This window comes from Octodon degus, unplaced genomic scaffold, assembly GCF_000260255.1.
Source record: "Octodon degus isolate 3935 unplaced genomic scaffold, OctDeg1.0 scaffold00009, whole genome shotgun sequence".
Taxonomy (NCBI): Eukaryota; Metazoa; Chordata; class Mammalia; order Rodentia; family Octodontidae; genus Octodon; species Octodon degus.
Window position 1 is genome coordinate 26,615,476 of NW_004524585.1, and position 6,216 is coordinate 26,621,691.

Consider the following 6,216-nt stretch of genomic DNA (forward strand, 5'->3'; position numbering starts at 1 on the left):
TGAAGTTCAGGTGCAGATCTACAAAGTTTGGATTTATCCAGCTGTGCCTGGCTTGGGTCTGGCTGCTGTGCTCAGCTCCTTCCCACTGCTGCCCTTGAGAGTCAACCTGTTGTGCCCCTGTTGCAAGATTTTCTGCTCCTGGACTAGCTGGGTGGTTCTATCCTCTTCACTCTCTGCAGGGATTGCTGCTGCAGGGTTGCACCCCAGGCCTTTATGCCAGGCCTGAACTGAGCCTGGAGGGCACAAATTGGAGTAGGCGGGTGAGAGGCAGCTCTCCCACACATTCACTGGGGCTTGGCTAGGACTGGATCTGGGGGTTCACAGAATGTGGCAGAAATTCCTACTCTGTGTGCGGGGTGTGTGGGGGTAGTATGGATTGATGGGGGGCATCCTAAGGGGGTGTAAGAGGGTCTCAACCCTGCTGTGCCTGGGCTGGGACCATTAGTAGGTCCCACTGGCGCAGTGTAGCGGAAGCTCTCTCACACACTCACCAGGCCTGGGCTAGGACTGGGTCTGGGGGTTCCTGGAATACGGTAGAATTTCCTAATGGGAGGACGGGGTGGGGGACCTGCTGTGAAGTGGTGGGGGGCGTCCCTAGGGGGTGGAAGAGGGTCTCCCCCACGCTGTGCCTGGGCTGGGACCAGTACCAAGTCCCGCCAGTGCAGGGTAGCAGGAAGCTCTCCCACACACTCACTAGACCTGGGCTAGGAATGGGTCTGGGGGTTCCCTGAACGCAGCAGAAATTTCTACTTGGCAGGCGGGGTGGGGGAGGTGCTGTAGAGTGGCGGGGGGTGTCCCAAGGGGATGAAAAAGGGTCTCACCAATGCTGCCCCTGAGCTGGGACCAGTGGTAGGTCCCACTGGTGCAGGGTAGCGGGAAGCTCTCCCACACACTCACTGTACCTGGGCTAAGTCTGGGTCTTCATTAATTTTGAAACATAGCTTGGCAGGGCTCATCCATTTTGGTTGGAACTTGTTTTCTTTGAGGAATTGAAATACTTAAATCCAAGCTGTTTTTAAGTTTAGGGTTTGTTTTGAGAAGTCTGCCATGATTCCTGTGGGCTTTTCTTTATAGGTGATCTGTTTCATTCTGTAACAGCTTTTAATAATCTGTGGTTGTGTTGAATTTCTGGGATCTTGATTATTATATGATTTATTTTGGTCATGGGAATTACAGTTCTACATGCCTCATTTAGCTGTAAGCCAGGTTCTATTCCCATACCTGGAAAATTTCTGTTATTACTTCTGCAAATATTCTTTTTATGTCATTTGTGTTCACTCCTTTTTCATTGACACCTATCAGACTTATATTGTTTTTCTTGAATCATTTTACAGCTGTTGAATTGTTATTTCCTAGTCCTTTGTTATTTATTTATTTATTTATTTATTTAGTACAGGTTCTACAGGGTCTACAGAGTTTTACTACATAGATAGGACTCGTAGTGAGTCTCATGTTTTCAGCCTCCCAAGTGCTGAGATTACAGGCTGTACCCCTACACCCTGTCTCAGTTGCAGTCTCAACGTGCCCCCTGGGGCTGTCCCCACGTGGCAGGCCAGGGATCAATCCCTGGATGCTGTGCCCTTCCTGAGCAGGCGCTTTAGTCTGCTGAGCTATCAGGCAGGCCCTTCTTTGTTATTTTTAAGAGATTTTCTATTTCATAATTATTAGCAGTGATCCTGTCTTCCGGGTCTGAAAATCTATGTTCAGTTTCATTTAAGTGGTTTGGCAGCTGTCAATGAAGTTTTTACTTTCCTGGGTATCTCTTGAAATCTGTTTTGCGTATTCTATCTCTTTCCTGTATTGGTCACTCAAAGTGTCCACCATTTTCCTGTGTTCCTTTTTTTTTTTTTTAAACTATCTACTGTAGAATTTTCTGAGAAATTCCTTCACTATGGTTGTTCTTCTTTCTTTTTTTTTTTTTTTAAACCTGAAAGATTATTTCTGATCTGATTTCCTTTATAGTCTCATAGATTTGTTTTTTTAACTTTGGTTGCTATCATTTCAGAAATTTTAGCTGTGTGTCTTTTATTTTCCTTTATCTTGATGTCTTCTAGACTTGTTTTGGGTAGGCTAGAGGTCTGAATTGCATTTTGCCTCTGCATCTTGTCCTTTTTTATTTCAAAATTTTTAATTTTTTTTTTTCTGTGTTGATCTTTGTAAGCTGTCTTTTTTTTGAATCCAGGATTGAACTCAGGCCCTTGCGCTTGCCAAGGAAGTACTTATTCCACTGAGCCATCTCCTTGGCCCCTCTTGGTAAGTTTTTGTAGTAGATAGCTACATGACTTAGTATCAAGGCCTCTCATGGAAAAGGATGTTCTTCATGAATGTCTTCTGTGTGTAAGATGCTCTTGGTTTGTGTCTGTTCTAATATCCTGCCTTCCCAAGTAATTGTGAAGTGTTGGTATTTGTTTGTATCAGTCTCTAGTCCTGTGGCACTGGGCTGTGGGGAGGTTATTAATCCAGAGCTTCTCAGCATTGTTACAAGAGGGAGAATAACTGATTACAACAGATATAACATCCTAGCTAATCTAGTTTAATTAGCAATAACACCAAGCATGATTTAGAAACTGACCAACTGTTGTGACTGTGAATTTTGTACCTTAAACTAGAGGAACAAAATACACATGTGTATAACTCTACTGATCATAAGTTGGGAGCATGTATACAAAGTGTTGGCAGAATGATTTTACCCTGTGGTGGGAGAGAAATAAGAATAAAGCTAGCTGAAAAGATAGTCAAGGTGGGGATGCAGGACAGAGGGTGATCACACAAGCTGGGGAAGTCAGAAGAGGGCAGAAGAGAAGAATGACGGGGTATACAAGGGATTAAGTGAACTTGATCTCTGGATGTGAGGGGTGGGATTAGTTTCTGTGGTTGGAGTTCCCTCCAAAAAGGAAAAGAGATAAGAAAAGGGAGGGGTAATAAGCAGCCCCACCCACCTGCTTCTGTTGAGCTTGTCTTCGTCCCCAAGCACTGCACTGGTTCATTGAACTTACCACCTGGTAGCTCCTGTTGCAACTGTTGCTTAGGACTCTTCCAAGCTGCTAGTTGTGCCTGAGCATCCTGTGCTCCCTAGTTGGCCCTTACTGTGTTACTGCTGGTCTCGCTAGTGGCCTGGCCCCACTGATGCAGTGGAGAGGGGCCAGTTTCCTGCCAGCTGGTAGCTGGGTCCCACTGCTGGACTCTCCCCAGTGGTTCAGGAGCTGGATCCCACTGATGTATAAAACCAGAATTTTGAAGGGGTAATAGGATTCTCATTTCCATTATAGCACTACTCACAATAAACAAAATGGAAAAATACCCTAAATGTCTACTGGTAAATTGGTGAAGAACAAGTCACACACACACACACACACACGCGCACACACACACTGCTCTCAAAAGGTCAAAATTCTACACTAGCAATGGAGGGTGAATGATAAAGACATTATATAATAAACTTTTAAAAAAGCTGCCAAAAATACATAATAAATTGCCATATGGGATTTGAACTTAGTCTTTCAGATCCAAAGGTGCAGCTGTTTCTGTCCAACTATGCTGCTGTACATACAATGACATAAACCCATCACAGATGTGAAAATACTTCACACTATTCATATAAAATATTTAAAATAATCAACTTCATGCAATTGATGAGTGTAATGTGGATCCCAGGGGATGGGGGAAAGTCAAATGGGGAGTTATTGATCAATGGGTGTAAGGTTTTACTTCAGCAATATGAATAAATTTGAAGGAAGTCCTGTGCATATTGCACTTAGAGTTAATACAACTGCGCTACATACTGAGAAATTTTTTAGAAGATAAATCTCATGTTATGTGGCTTTACTACAATAAACTTTAAAAAAAGCTGCCAAAAATACATAATAAATTGTCATATGGGATTTGAGCTTAGTCCTTCTGATCCAAAGGTGCAGCTGTTTCTGTCCAACTTCGCTGCTGAACATAGTACTGGACAGTTTTGATGTCAGACACACAGGCTCGTCATAAGCCTTCTGACTCAATGGCAAATGAAGAAGCACAGTTAGTAGGGGTGTTGGAAATAACCTAGTTGAAAGAAAAACTTTAAGAATTACTTTTAGAAACTCTAAATTAAAACTATGGTTCTCTTTTAATCCAAATAAAGAATCTCTCTTCAATGCCCAGAGAGCTAAATAGTCTTTTATATCCTTAGTTCATGTTCTATCAATTTACATAGCACTTGTCAAGACTTGAATGGATATATTCCTGGCCCAAGTAAATGCCTAGTAATTTATGTGGGCAGTAAAGTTTTGATAACTACTCCATGTTGGAGGTCTCTAGTTTCGAACGAATACACAACTAGAATTATCTTATGCAAATATTTTTGAATGCTTCGTGATTTAGCTTCTGCTGTTGCTCATTATTTCTTCTGTACTATTCGATCATGGTAATACATACGTGCTGTCTATGGTACTATGCAGCACTAGTGGTTTCTCCCCACATTCAAACCCTGGAAAGACAATTGGGGGTAATGGGGTGGAAAAGTTCAATAGAATCCATAATGAAAAATGACCTCGGTCTTCAGTGTACAGCTTCAGTATTCATTATTACTTTCCACAGACAGCAAGTTTGTGGTATCAATTTATTCACTCATTTAATCAGTCAGTTATTTGGCCAGCCAATCTGCCAACAAATACTTACGAACCACAGAATGTATACCAGTACTCTTCCAAGCACTAGGGATGTATCAGTGAAAGAGAAAAGAGACACTAAGAAATACACCAATGAATAAAAATTCTTCTTCCTAGAGGGGGGATATACAATAATCATAGAGCCAGGCTTTTTATAAACAAAAGTGTAAAGTGCTCTGTAGATCCAGGAGGTGGAATGTGAACATATAATGCAGGATGCAGAACATGGCCATGTAATTTTCACAATGGTGGCTAGGGTGGGAATCAACGAGAAAGTGATATTTGAGGAGACATTTGGAGGAGGTAGTGGAGTGACTCATGTAGCTATCTAGAGGGAGGACATTTAAGGCAGAGGAAGCAGCTAACGCAAAGATTCTGTAGAGAAACTCATTTTGCATAGTGAAGACCAGAAAAGAGGAGAGTTCTGTGGACTGCAATGAGCAAGGAGAATGACTGTGAGGCCCGAGGATCATGGGAGAGTCAGCATGTGGGCGTCTTCTAGGCCCTTGTAAGAACTAGGGAGGGGTGAACTTTGGAGAACTTTAAGTAGAGAAATGTCATGTTCTGAATTTCGGGAGTTCACTCACGTTCTGTTTTGAATAGCCAGGTAAGGATGGAAGGTGAGAGGACAGTGGGATTATTTTTTCACTAACTTCTGCAAGATGTGATGGGGACTCAAGCCATGGTGGCAGAGTAGGAACTGACTTGAAGTGGCCAAGTTCTGGATGTGTTTTGAAGTTACACCAAAGGGATTTCTTGGTAGATTGGATGGTGACAGCTGAGAGAAGAAGAGACTTTGATTACATCACAGCTGTAGGAATTCTTAAGATTGATGTGTAGTTTTTAATATGTAGTTTATAGGCATTAAACACTATGAAATTTTGGACATCAAGAAGAACTAATCATTTGTTGAGTAAATAAGCTTTTTTTTGGGGGGGGTAAGAGTGTTGGGGATCAAATCAAGGATCTTGCAGGTGCTAGGCAAGGATTCTAACAGTGAGTCGTATCCTTTTTTTCATTTTTGCGATACTGGGGATTGAACTCAGGACCCTGCTCTTGCCAGGCAAAGTGCTTATTCTACTGAGCTATCTCCCCGGCCCTAGTGAGTCGTATTCTGACCCCAATAAATAAGTATATAGGAAAAACTGAGACTTCACAGCTTATTTTTTCCAACATGTTTTTGTGCCACTGAGTGAGCTCAGGGCTATATGCGTGCTAGGTGTGTGCTTTGTCTCTGACCTGTGTCTCCAGGCCTTTATCTTTAAACATATTTTATTGATAAAGTAATTTAAATCATTGCCCTAGAATAATATACAGAAAAGGAAAATGAGCACCATTTCATCAGACATACAGAAGACGTATAGCATATACCTGTTACCTTATACATATGTAGATGGGCTTGAGGGAAAATATTATTTAGGAAATATTTATTGATAAACACTTGGTGATGGAAAAAAATTCACTTAATTTCCTGTTTCTCACACTCAGCTCTTCACAGTTCAGTAGCACGTAGTTTTATCTGTGCTTTAGGATGCAAGAAAGAGAAGAAGATGCTTAATAACAAAGC